This window comes from Camellia sinensis, chromosome 2 (assembly GCF_055761805.1).
Source record: "Camellia sinensis isolate YWXY chromosome 2, ASM5576180v1, whole genome shotgun sequence".
Lineage (NCBI taxonomy): Eukaryota > Viridiplantae > Streptophyta > Magnoliopsida > Ericales > Theaceae > Camellia > Camellia sinensis.
The window spans coordinates 57,475,628-57,487,268 of record NC_138962.1 but is presented as its reverse complement, the minus strand read 5'-3'; the positions used below and the strand labels follow the sequence as shown (position 1 = coordinate 57,487,268).

General features: G+C 43.8%; 1 pseudogene; it reads right to left on the bottom strand.

Annotated features, from left to right (window-relative positions):
• Window positions 1-550: 550 nt before the first annotated feature.
• Window positions 551-11,408, bottom strand: LOC145819561 (cytosolic sulfotransferase 15-like; annotated as a pseudogene).
• Between the last annotated feature and the right edge of the window lie 233 nt (window positions 11,409-11,641).

Here is an 11,641-nt window from a genome sequence, read left to right as displayed (position 1 = left end):
TAGGAAATGTAGAGTGAAGGAGGAGAAAAGGGTTTTTAGAGAGAGAGAGGTATACAAAAAGTGATATACACACAACCCAAGAAAAGAGAAAAGCAGAATTTTTCGGACTCAACGACTCTCGCACGTGCGGCGCTCATTCCCGCACATGCGGAGTGTGCCTACTATACTTGCCGCACTCATCCTCTCACGTGCGGCGTCTCCCCCGCACCTCCTTCCGCACGTGCATATTATGCAGAAACCAACCCAGGTCCTTTCCTATTTCCCACACGTGCGGCCACCATCCCGCACGTGCGGCTCTGTCCTTCCAGCCAGGAAACTCTTCAGCTCAACACAAGACACTCTGGACCCAACCTTGCACCTTCCGAAGCATGAGAAACTTGACACAGAAATAAATAAAGGCAAGGACTCTGAAATAAGCTTCCAAATACACAAACCCAAACCGTTGACAAGACTCCCGGCTAAACTCGACACTCTAACAAAGGCAAACCCAAGGTTAAACAAGAGAGACGAGATGAATAATGCACCCGGTCATCGCAATTACTTCTAGTAATTCAAACCGATGAAATGACAATGACCATTTTTCACAAACTAGTTTTAAATGCTAACCCACAATTATCCAACTTTTCTTCCATGATCTTGTTTAAACGTTGGACCATCTGAGGTGTCAAATGATTGACCCAATCACCCACTTCACCTCTCCGGAAAAACGTCTTATTCTAAAATTGTAGAAGTGAACCAGATTTGTTCACCACTAACTCTCTCAAATTGTTAAAACTACACAACTTGGATATCTTTTCTATCACTCTTTCTTCTTCCAAAGAGAATGGAACACCCATAAACTCAGCTGCCCTCTTTATTTGAAGGGTAATATCTTCTTTTAGGTTCTCGTACATCAAAAACAAAACCTTCTGAGGCCTTTCCAAGCTCTCCTTTCAATGCCCCAGTACATGATCCCAGAAGGGCCCAAAACCCAAGACACTTCTACAAAACATGTCGAAAGCATCATTGCATTATAAAGGCCCGAAGCTCTCAGCTCTAGCCTTATTCACAAGGTGCCAAGTGGAGATGAAGGCATCATAGGGATTACGACAGAGATAAACAACGCGACAACCAGAGTTCTTAATTGAGTCGGGCAATGAATGGTAGGGGATGTAACACCCTCAAAAAAATAAAATTAAACCCATCAATACAGACATGCGTTGATATATAAAAGCTCCACATTCTTCTATTCATCAGAGTTCCATTACCAAAAAGTATTACATGTTAACGACAAAAGCAAATGCCCTCAAGGCTTACAGCTTTCCAAGTTAACACTTGGTTACAACAAAAGAGTGCTAACTCATTTACACATTAAGTCCTTGGCTTGAATATACATGTAATACATCAAAGAAACTAAACAACAAAAGTCTGCCCGCCTCTAGCCTCCCAAGCTACGTCCTTGGAGGTGGCATGCTACCTGTACCTAAAAATGATATTCCCATATAGGGTGAGCCACAGCCCAATAGAAATACACTAAACCAAATATGAACAATGACTAAAAGATTAGCAGTTGATAGATGGCCAACACTGATACTTTCCCTTATCACACTTACGGTTTCATGACATACAAGTCCATGTTACAATCCATTTTCCAATTCTTTTCAATTCTTAATTTATAACCATGGCTCAGAACCTGGCCAAACAACTTATATGAGGCAGTAACTCATATTAAGCACTTTCCCATTACATAATAGATAAGAATACTAGCTATATCACACACCAACAGATAAGCATACAAGCTATATCATCACTTCCATAGATATGCATAAGAGCACTATCACACTTCCAAAGACAAGCATATGAGCTCTGTCAACACATTACTAGATAAGCATATGAGCTCTATCTATGGAGTCCATCCCCTATCTTCTCCCAACAACATCCGGTTTAAAGGTCCATCCCCTATCTTCCCCTAAACCGTGGAGTACATCCCCTATCTCCTCCAACACGACACAATGCATATAAACAATAATTATACACATCATCACACAATACATAAATTTAATGTATTCTTTCAACCGTCATACTCAATGACACATTCCAGTGATTAGTTTCAGTTTGCCTAATCATCATGCATTGTCTACAACAATCAAGAGTATCCTCCACCGATAGCCCAAAGCAGTTATTTCTATACAAAAAATAAATGCAATAATGGATATATAATCAACATTTCAACTAGGTGAGCGATAGATAATCCAACCACACCCCTTAATCCCATACCTTTCCAAATCAATTCCTCATTCCTCATAATTAATTATACGAATTAATTAACCAATGTAATTAGGATATTTTCCATAATTAACATTACAACCCTTAGGTTCCATTTTCATTAATGTTTCAACATTAATTTCACTTTTCCATGCCAAACATGCATTTAGGTTTTATATAAATAAAAACCCCAACTTTTGTAAAATTACACAAAGGCCCAAACTCTCTCAAAATTACCCAACAACCCCCAACATATCGAAGTGCAAAAATTTAAAGACAAAGCTCATAAAGAGGAGTAGGATATCCCTACCTCAAAGAATGACACCCAACCAAGAAGATGATGGAAACGAAAGTGCTCCAAACCACGAACTTTTCGGATCAAAAGATAGCCCTCGACGATCAACAACTTTTTTGTAAAGGCCAAAGGTGAGGAAATCACTCCTACTAGATCAATACCTAGAGAGAAGGTAGAGCTCTAGAGTGAGAAGCTCAACAATGGTGTTTTTGGAAAAGTAAGAGAGAGAAAGAATGACAAAAGTGATTTAAAACTGTCCCACAGCCAACTGATATACGACATTTCTGCTCGAGCGGAAAACACAACGCTCGAGCGTCAAGAACAAAAACTAGGTCCGCTCGAGCGCAAAAATTCCTGCTCGAGCGCCAAGACACAAGAATAAAGCACATCCGCTCGAGCGCGAAAACCAGTCCGCTCGAGCGTAGATTTCCCCCTCCCAAAACTTACACCGAAAAGGTACTACCCGCTCAAGTGCCAAAGTACCCGCTCGAGCGCCACTGCTCGAGCGTAAAAACCACACCTGCAAAAGTTTTGCAGGGACACGAAAAACTGGGAGCACGTAGTCTCCGCTCGAGCGCAAGAAGACCCGCTCGAGCGGACCTCCTAAAAACTGGGCAACAAAGAATTGAAACCAAAGCCTAACCAGCCTGTAACAACTCTGCCCCATACATCCTAAAACTCAATCAAGTGGAATTAAAGGATGACAACAAGTTGTACCACCACCAACATCACGGAACCGAGTCCGAAATACAACAGAACAGTAAAGGGACAACCGGGATCGCTATAACCTCCCCCCCTTAAAGAATTTCGTCCCCGAAATTGAACACGAGTTTTTCAAAAACAGGTTTTCTCCATTTTCAACAATGTTACAATACAATATTAAACAACCTGACCCATTACTGGTCAATCCCATCTCTTTTCAAGAGGCAAAACGCAACATATATTGCAAATGCATTATTAACATGCAATTTTCTTCCATTTCCAGCCATTCCCAACATACATGGTTCACAGTTCATATCATAATCAATATACATGATACAACTCCAATTCTACAATATAGCCAACATATGCAATATCATAATCAACTCCCATATCAAGGTAAGTTCTACAACATACTTCCATTAAACCAAAACATTACCAATGTTTTACAACTTAAGACATATATAAAGCTCTTAAGTCCAACAACATTACAAAATCTAAATACAAGATTACTCATCAATAAACAAGTCCGGATATTTCTCGCGGACCTCCAACTCACGTTCCCAAGTGGCTTCCTCCACTCCGTGATGTTTTCACAAAACCTTTACCAAAGGGATGGTCTTGCCACGCAGGACTTGATCCCGCTTATCCAAGACCCGAACCGGTCTCTCCTCATACGAGGCATCCTCATCTACCTCTAAGTCGGTCCAATCTAACACATGCGATGGATCCGGCTCATACTTCCGAAGCATACTCACATGAAACACGTCATGAACTCCGGACAACTGCGGCGGTAAGGCTAAACGATAAGCAACCTCGCCAATCCTCTCAAGGATCTCAAAGGGACCAATAAACCGAGGGGACAACTTCCCACTCTTCCCAAACCTCACCTAGGTAATATTTCAAGAAGACATGATCACCTACCTCAAACGCCAAAGGCCTCCTCATAAGGTCGGCATAACTCTTTTGGCGACTCTGGGCTGTAACAAGCCTCCTACGGATAAACTCAACTTTCTCCGTCGTCTCCCTAACTAACTCCAGACCCAACAAGGGCGCATCACCCACCTCGGCCCAACACACTGGAAACCTACACGGTCGGCCATACAAGGCCTCAAATGGTGCCATACCGATGCTAGACTGAAAACTGTTGTTGTAGGCAAACTCCACTAAGGGAAAGTGCCTCTCCCACGTCCCACTAAAGTCAAGGACACAACCTCGAAGCATATCCTCAAGGATCTGAATAGTACACTCGGACTGTCCGTCAGTTTGAGGGTGATAAGTCGTACTAAAGGTCAACTTAGTACCCAAGGCACTCTGCAAACTCTGCCACAACTTAGCAATAAAACGAGGATCTCTATCTGAGACGATCGTCACTGGGACCCCGTGCAATCTCACTATGTCCCAAATATACAAGTCGGCAAGATGGCCTACCGAATCTCTCACGCGCATAGGAAGGAAGTGCGCCGACTTAGTCAACCGGTCTACAACCACCCAGATAGCATCACTACCCCACTGAGTCCTCGGAAGACCTACAACGAAGTCCATAGTGACATGCTCCCACTTCCACTCGGCAATAGGCAAGGGTTGCAACAAACCCGCTGGCCTCTGATGCTCGGCCTTCACTTGCTGACAAGTAAGGCACTTAGACACGAAAGCTGCCACATCTCTCTTCATACCCCGCCACCAAAACTGGCGACCCAAATCCCGATACATCTTAGTGCCTCCCGGATGCACCGCAAGACGTGAATGATGGAACTCTCGGAGCACTTCCTCTTGGCAAGACTCCGGCACACACAGACGGCCTCGGTATCTCACACTCAGGTCGGGATACACCGTCAAACCCTTCTCAGCCTTTCCATTTGAGATCTTCTCTCGGAGGGATTCTACCTCAAGGTCATCCCTCTGTGCCTCTAACACTCGAGTCACAAGTGTAGGTTGTGCAACAACAGAAAACAAGGCCGCAACCTCAACAGATTCGTCCAAGTGCAAATCAAACTTGCCAAGTGCACCTAACATCTCTCATTCTCGGATGGCTATACAAGCTACATCACTAATAGATTTCCTACTAAGGGCATCAGCCACAACATTGGCCTTCCCCGGGTGATAGTGCAACTCAAAATCAAAGTCCTCAATGAACTCCATCCATCTCCTCTACCTCAAATTCAAGTCTCTCTGTGTAAACAAATACTTCAAACTCTTGTGGTCCGAGAACACCTCGAACCTCTCACCATAAAGGTAGTGCCTCCAAATCTTCAAGGCAAAGATCACTGCTGCTAACTCTAGGTCGTGTAGAGTAGTTCTTCTCGTGTATTTTCAACTGGCGTGAGCCATAAGCTACCATTTTCCCCTCTTGCATCAACACACAACCCAATCCCTCTCGTGAGGCATCACAATAAACCGCATGACCCAACCCTCTCTCCGGAATAATCAAAACCGGAGCGGTGGTCAATCTAACCTTCAACTCTTGGAACGACTTTTCACAAGTCTCACTCCATACAAACTTGACTCCTTTTTGCGTCAATCTAGTCAACGGCGAAGCTAGCCTGGAGAAATCTTTCACAAACCGACGGTAATACCCAACTAATCCCAGAAAACTGCAGATCTCAAACACACTCTTAGGCTGTGCCCAATCCTGCACTGCCTCAGTCTTGGATGTATCAACAGACACCCCTTCCTTAGAAACCACATGGCCTAAGAACTTGACTTCTCCTAGCCAGAACTCACACTTCCCAAACTTGGCATATAGCCTATGGGCTCTAAGCAACTCAAGCACCACTCTCAAGTGTTCCTCGTGCTTCTCCTCAGAAGGCGAATAGATAAGAATGTCGTCCACGAAAACGACTACAAATTGATCCAAGAATTCCCAGAAGATCCGGTTCATCAAGTCCATAAAGACTGCCAGTGCGTTGGTAAGCCCAAATGGCATCACCAGAAACTCATAATGGCCATACCGTGTACGGAATGCCGTCTTCGGAATATCCTCCTCCCTGACCCTCAACTGATGGTAGCCCGATCTCAAGTCTATCTTAGAGAAACAGCGGGAACCCTTCAACTGGTCAAACAAATCATCTATACGGGGCATAGGGTACTTATTCTTGATCGTAACCCGATTCAATTTTCGGTAGTCGATACACAACCTCAAGGCACCGTCTTTCTTTTTAGTAAAGAGGGTTGGTGCTCCCCACAGCGAAACACTAGGGCGGACAAAACCCTTATCTAGCAATTCCTGGAGCTGAACTTTCAACTCAACCAACTCTACTGGAGCAAAACGGTAAGGTGCCATAGAAATCGGCGCCGTGCCGGGCACTAGATCAATAGAGAACTCTATCTCTTGGTGAGGTGGCAAACTAACAAGGTCCTTAGGAAAGACATTCGAATATTCACAAACCACCCTCGGCAAAACAAGCTGGGTCTCACCACACTCACCACTCTCAAAGCTAGCAAGTAGACCACTAAGCTCACTCCGCCCTCGCGAATCATACCCCGGTGGCAAAACACTACCAACCTGGTCTCCCAAGAAATGGATCCACTCCCCGCTCAAGGTACATAACGTGACCCTCTGGCAATAGCAATTGATAACAGCCCAGTATGACGATAGCCAGTCCATACCCAAAATAACATCAAAACCCTTCATGGGCATAACTACAAAAGGGAACGCAAGTCTATAGTCGGCGACCTCTATATCGCAACCTCTACAACCCTGTTTCAAGATCAGTTCACCCCCAAGAGGTGACACTACACATATAGGAGATGCTAACTGTGCTAACTCCAACTCCAAAACAGATGCAAATGCAGCAGATACAAAAGAATGAGATGCACCCGTATCAATCAACACATTAGCAACCGAGTTACAAAACAAAAAGGTACCTCTCACTACTGATGGAGCCGGTACTAGATCCTGCGCGGTAACAGCATACACGCGCCCTGTAGGCCCTTGATCTACTTGCTCACCCCTCGGAGCATACGACTGCTGCACTAACTAGGACGACGAAGCCCCCGGATTGGCCCTCGAGGCCTGCACAGACTGAGCTGGCTGATAACTCTGCGTCTGCCTAGGACCAGACGCTCTTGAAGTAGCACTCAACTGTAGGCAATACCTCTTCAGGTGCCCAGGCTGCCCACACTGATAGCAAGATAAGGGCTGCCCCCTGCCCAAACTCTGACTCTGGGGTGTAGCTAAAGAAGGGCAAACCGAAGACTTGTGACCCAGCTGGCCACAAGTGTAGCAAGTCAAACCTCCCTGATTACCTCTCCCCGAGCCTGCACTCCGTACCGGAAAGGTCGATCTAGCAACTCCGCCTTGAGATTGCTGAGGGTTGTAACCCCTCTGTCTCCTGCCACCACCCTAACCATCCTGGCCCCTCTTGGAACCTGCATGCTTCTCCTCCTCCTCCTCCTCCTCCTGCATCATAAGCTCCATATGAGCTGCAGCATCCACCAAGTGTCTATACTCTCGGATGTAAGACCCACCAACCCTCAACTTGAGGCCCCGCCTCAACTTCTGTTCAAACTCATAGCAACGGCATTCTTTGGACACCATCAACTCAGGTGCAAACCTGGACAAACTAGTAAAAGTGGCTTCAAACTCTGCCACAGACATACCCTGCTGATTAAGCCGGCTAAACTGATCCCTCAGCTTCTCCCTAGCCACTGCAGATAAAAACCTCTCCTGGAATGCATTCACAAACGCCTCCCATGTACCACCAACACGAGCCTTCTAGTACTTCCACCATTGACCCGCATCTCCCTTCAGCTGGAAGGATGCCAAGGTCACTTTCAATGCTCCGTCCTCGATGCCAAGTATCTCGAACGTCTTACTCATTTGTTTTAACCACTCGTCAGCCTTCAGTGGTTCCTTCGGATCTCCAACAAACTCGTCCAGATTAGACCGGAAGAACTCCCTCTTCAAGAAAGAAGGCCCTGCCTCAGCTGCCTGATTCCCTGCTCTGAGAATACCCAAAGCTCCTGCTATCTCTCATGCCAAGGCACTCATAGCCTGCTGACCCGCTGGCTCGGCCACATTGGCCTGGCCAACTCCCTCCTGCACTGCCGGAATATCATCCGGTAAAGGTACTTCCTGCCTCGCAGGCCTACCACGCCTAGCACCTCTTCCTCGTCCTGACATCCTAATAAAAGTAGTACAGAACGTTAGCACATTCACAAATGTGCCAAAACTAAACACTCACGTCCTAATGCATGAACAACTATAATTCACTCCACGTAAGCACATAAACACGTAAGCACTTACGAATTTCATTTCCGGATAATGATAGTCCCGAGGCATTACTAGAGTTCCGGTTAGAAACAGTATTGATCAAGTGCCTTTCCAACAAGACTCCCAGAAACCCAAGGATCCAATCAACATCCTAGAAATTAAATCCCATACCCATATAAACACATAGCATATGACACTACACCTAAGTCTCTATCAAGCGAGACAAACCCATTGTGATACTAATCACTTCCCACGTACCCAAAGTATTCGAACTCGGTACGCTTTGATACCAAGTTGTAACACCCTCAAAAAAATAACATTAAACCCATCAATACAGACATGCGTTGATATATAAAAGCTCCACGTTCTTCTATTCATCAAAGTTCCATTACCAAAAAGTATTACATGTTAACGACAAAAGAAAATGCCCTAAAGGCTTACAGTTTTCCAAGTTAACACTTGGTTACAACAAAAGAGTGCTAACTCATTTACACATTAAGTCCTTGGCTTGAATATACATGTAACACATCAAAGAAACTAAACAACAAAAGTATGCCCGCCTCTAGACTCCCAAGCTACGTCCTTGGAGGTGGCATGCTACCTGTACCTGAAAATGACATTCCCATATAGGGTGAGCCACAGCCCAATAGAAATACACTAAACCAAATATGAACAATGACTAAAAGATTAGCAGTTGATAGATGGCCAACACTGATACTTTCCCTTATCACACTTACGGTTTCATGACATACAAGTCCATGTTACAATCCATTTTCCAATTCTTTTCAATTCTCAATTTATAACCATGGCTCAGAACCTGGCCAAACAACTTATATGAGGCAGTAACTCATATTAAGCACTTTCCCATTTCATAATAGATAAGCATACTAGCTATATCACACACCAACAGATAAGCATACAAGCTATATCATCACTTCCATAGATATGCATAAGAGCACTATCACACTTCCAAAGACAAGCATATGAGCTCTGTCAACACATTACTAGATAAGCATATGAGCTCTATCTATGGAGTCCATCCCCTATCTTCTCCCAACAACATCCGGTTTAGAGGTCCATCCCCTATCTTTCCCTAAACCGTGGAGTACATCCCCTATCTCCTCCAACACGACACAATGCATATAAACAATAATTATACACATCATCACACAATACATAAATTTAATGTATTCTTTCAACCGTCATACTCAATGACACATTCCAGTGATTAGTTTCAGTTTGCCTAATCATCATGCATTGTCTACAACAATCAAGACTATCCTTCACCGATAGCCCAAAGCAGTTATTTCTATACAAAAAATAAATGCAACAATGGATATATAATCAACATTTCAACTAGGTGAGCGATAGATAATCCAACCACACCCCTTAATCCCATACCTTTCCAAATCAATTCCTCATTCCTCATAATTAATTATACGAATTAATTAACTAATGTAATTAGGATATTTTCCATAATTAACATTACAACCCTTAGGTTCCATTTTCATTAATGTTTCAACATTAATTTCACTTTTCTATGCCAAACATGCATTTAGGTTTTATATAAATAAAAACCCCAACTTTTGTAAAATTACACAAAGACCCAAACTCTCTCAAAATTACCCAACAACCCCCAACATATCGAAGTGAAAAAATTTAAAGACAAAGCTCATAAAGAGGAGTAGGATATCCCTACCTCAAAGAATGACACCCAACCAAGAAGATGATGGAAACGAAAGTGCTCCACACCACGAACTTTTCGGATCAAAAGATAGCCCTCGACGATCAACAACTTTTTTGTAAAGGCCAAAGGTGAGGAAATCACTCCTACTAGATCAACACCTAGAGAGAAGGTAGAGCTCTATAGTGAGAAGCTCAACAATGGTGTTTTTGGAAAAGTAAGAGAGAAAAAGAATGACAAAAGTGATTTAAAACTGTCCCACAGCCAACTGATATACGACATTCCCGCTCGAGCGGAAAACACAACGCTCGAGCGTCAAGAACAAAAACTAGGTCCGCTCGAGCGCAAAAATCCCCGCTCGAGCACCAAGACACAAGAATAAAGCACATCCGCTTGAGAGCGAAAACCAGTCCACTCGAGCGTAGATTTCCCCCTCCCAGAACTTACACCGAAAAGGTACTACCCGCTCGAGCGCCACCGCTCGAGCGTAAACAAACCCGCTCGAGCGTAAAAACCACACCTGCAGAAGTTTTCCAGGGACACGAAAAAACTGGGAGCACGTAATCTCCGCTCGAGCGCAAGAAGACCCGCTCGAGTGGACCTCCTAAAAACTGGGCAACAAAGAATTGAAACCAAAGCCTAACCAGCCTGTAACAACTCTGCCCCATACATCCTAAAACTCAATCAAGTGGAATTAAAGGATGACAACAAGTTGTACCACCACCAACATCACAGAACCGAGTCCGAAATACAACAGAACAGTAAAGGGACAACCGGGATCGCTATACGGGATATGGGTGGAAAAAATATTCGCCATAGGGGATTGAAAGTTGGAGACAATGGGAAGGCGGAAAATATGACAACCTTCTTTATTAGAATTGAGCTCAAGAAAAGGGGCAAGCTTGTGAGGGTTGGAAGCGAGCGAGGGGTGTTAAGAAAGCCTGTTAAGGTAGTCACGACGGTTGGCGATGGCAAAGTCCAAGGCCTTCAACCAAGTGGTGCTTGATTTGGGCATGGTGATAAGTATGAGGTCTGTGTCTTGAGCTTTGAAGTGTTGTTGGACTGACATTACTCCTCGAATAAGGAGGTTCGGGGCACCAAAAACCTTGGTAAAGATGATCTTCAAGACCTAGCCGTCCCTTTACTTTGGGAAGTGATGTAATAAATAGATCATCATCGTGGCAATCGTTGTCTAGCTGATGCTTAGTTTCTTTCTCTGTGATGAGTGAATTGTTTTCATCTCTTTGAGTGTCTTCCATGGTAGGTGGAAGAGAGGTATGTTAGTATGATAGTTACTCCACAAATTCTATGAAGGTGTATATCAAGTTATGCATTTTTATAATGAAAGTTATGTGCGACGAAATTATGGTATGCATATTTAAAATTATAATAATTATATATTTTGCGATAGAAATTATATATATATATATATATAAATTTTTTATAGGACTGAATAAAAAAATTGAAAAAATCGCAACGGGCTGATTCAAACCAAACTGCACCG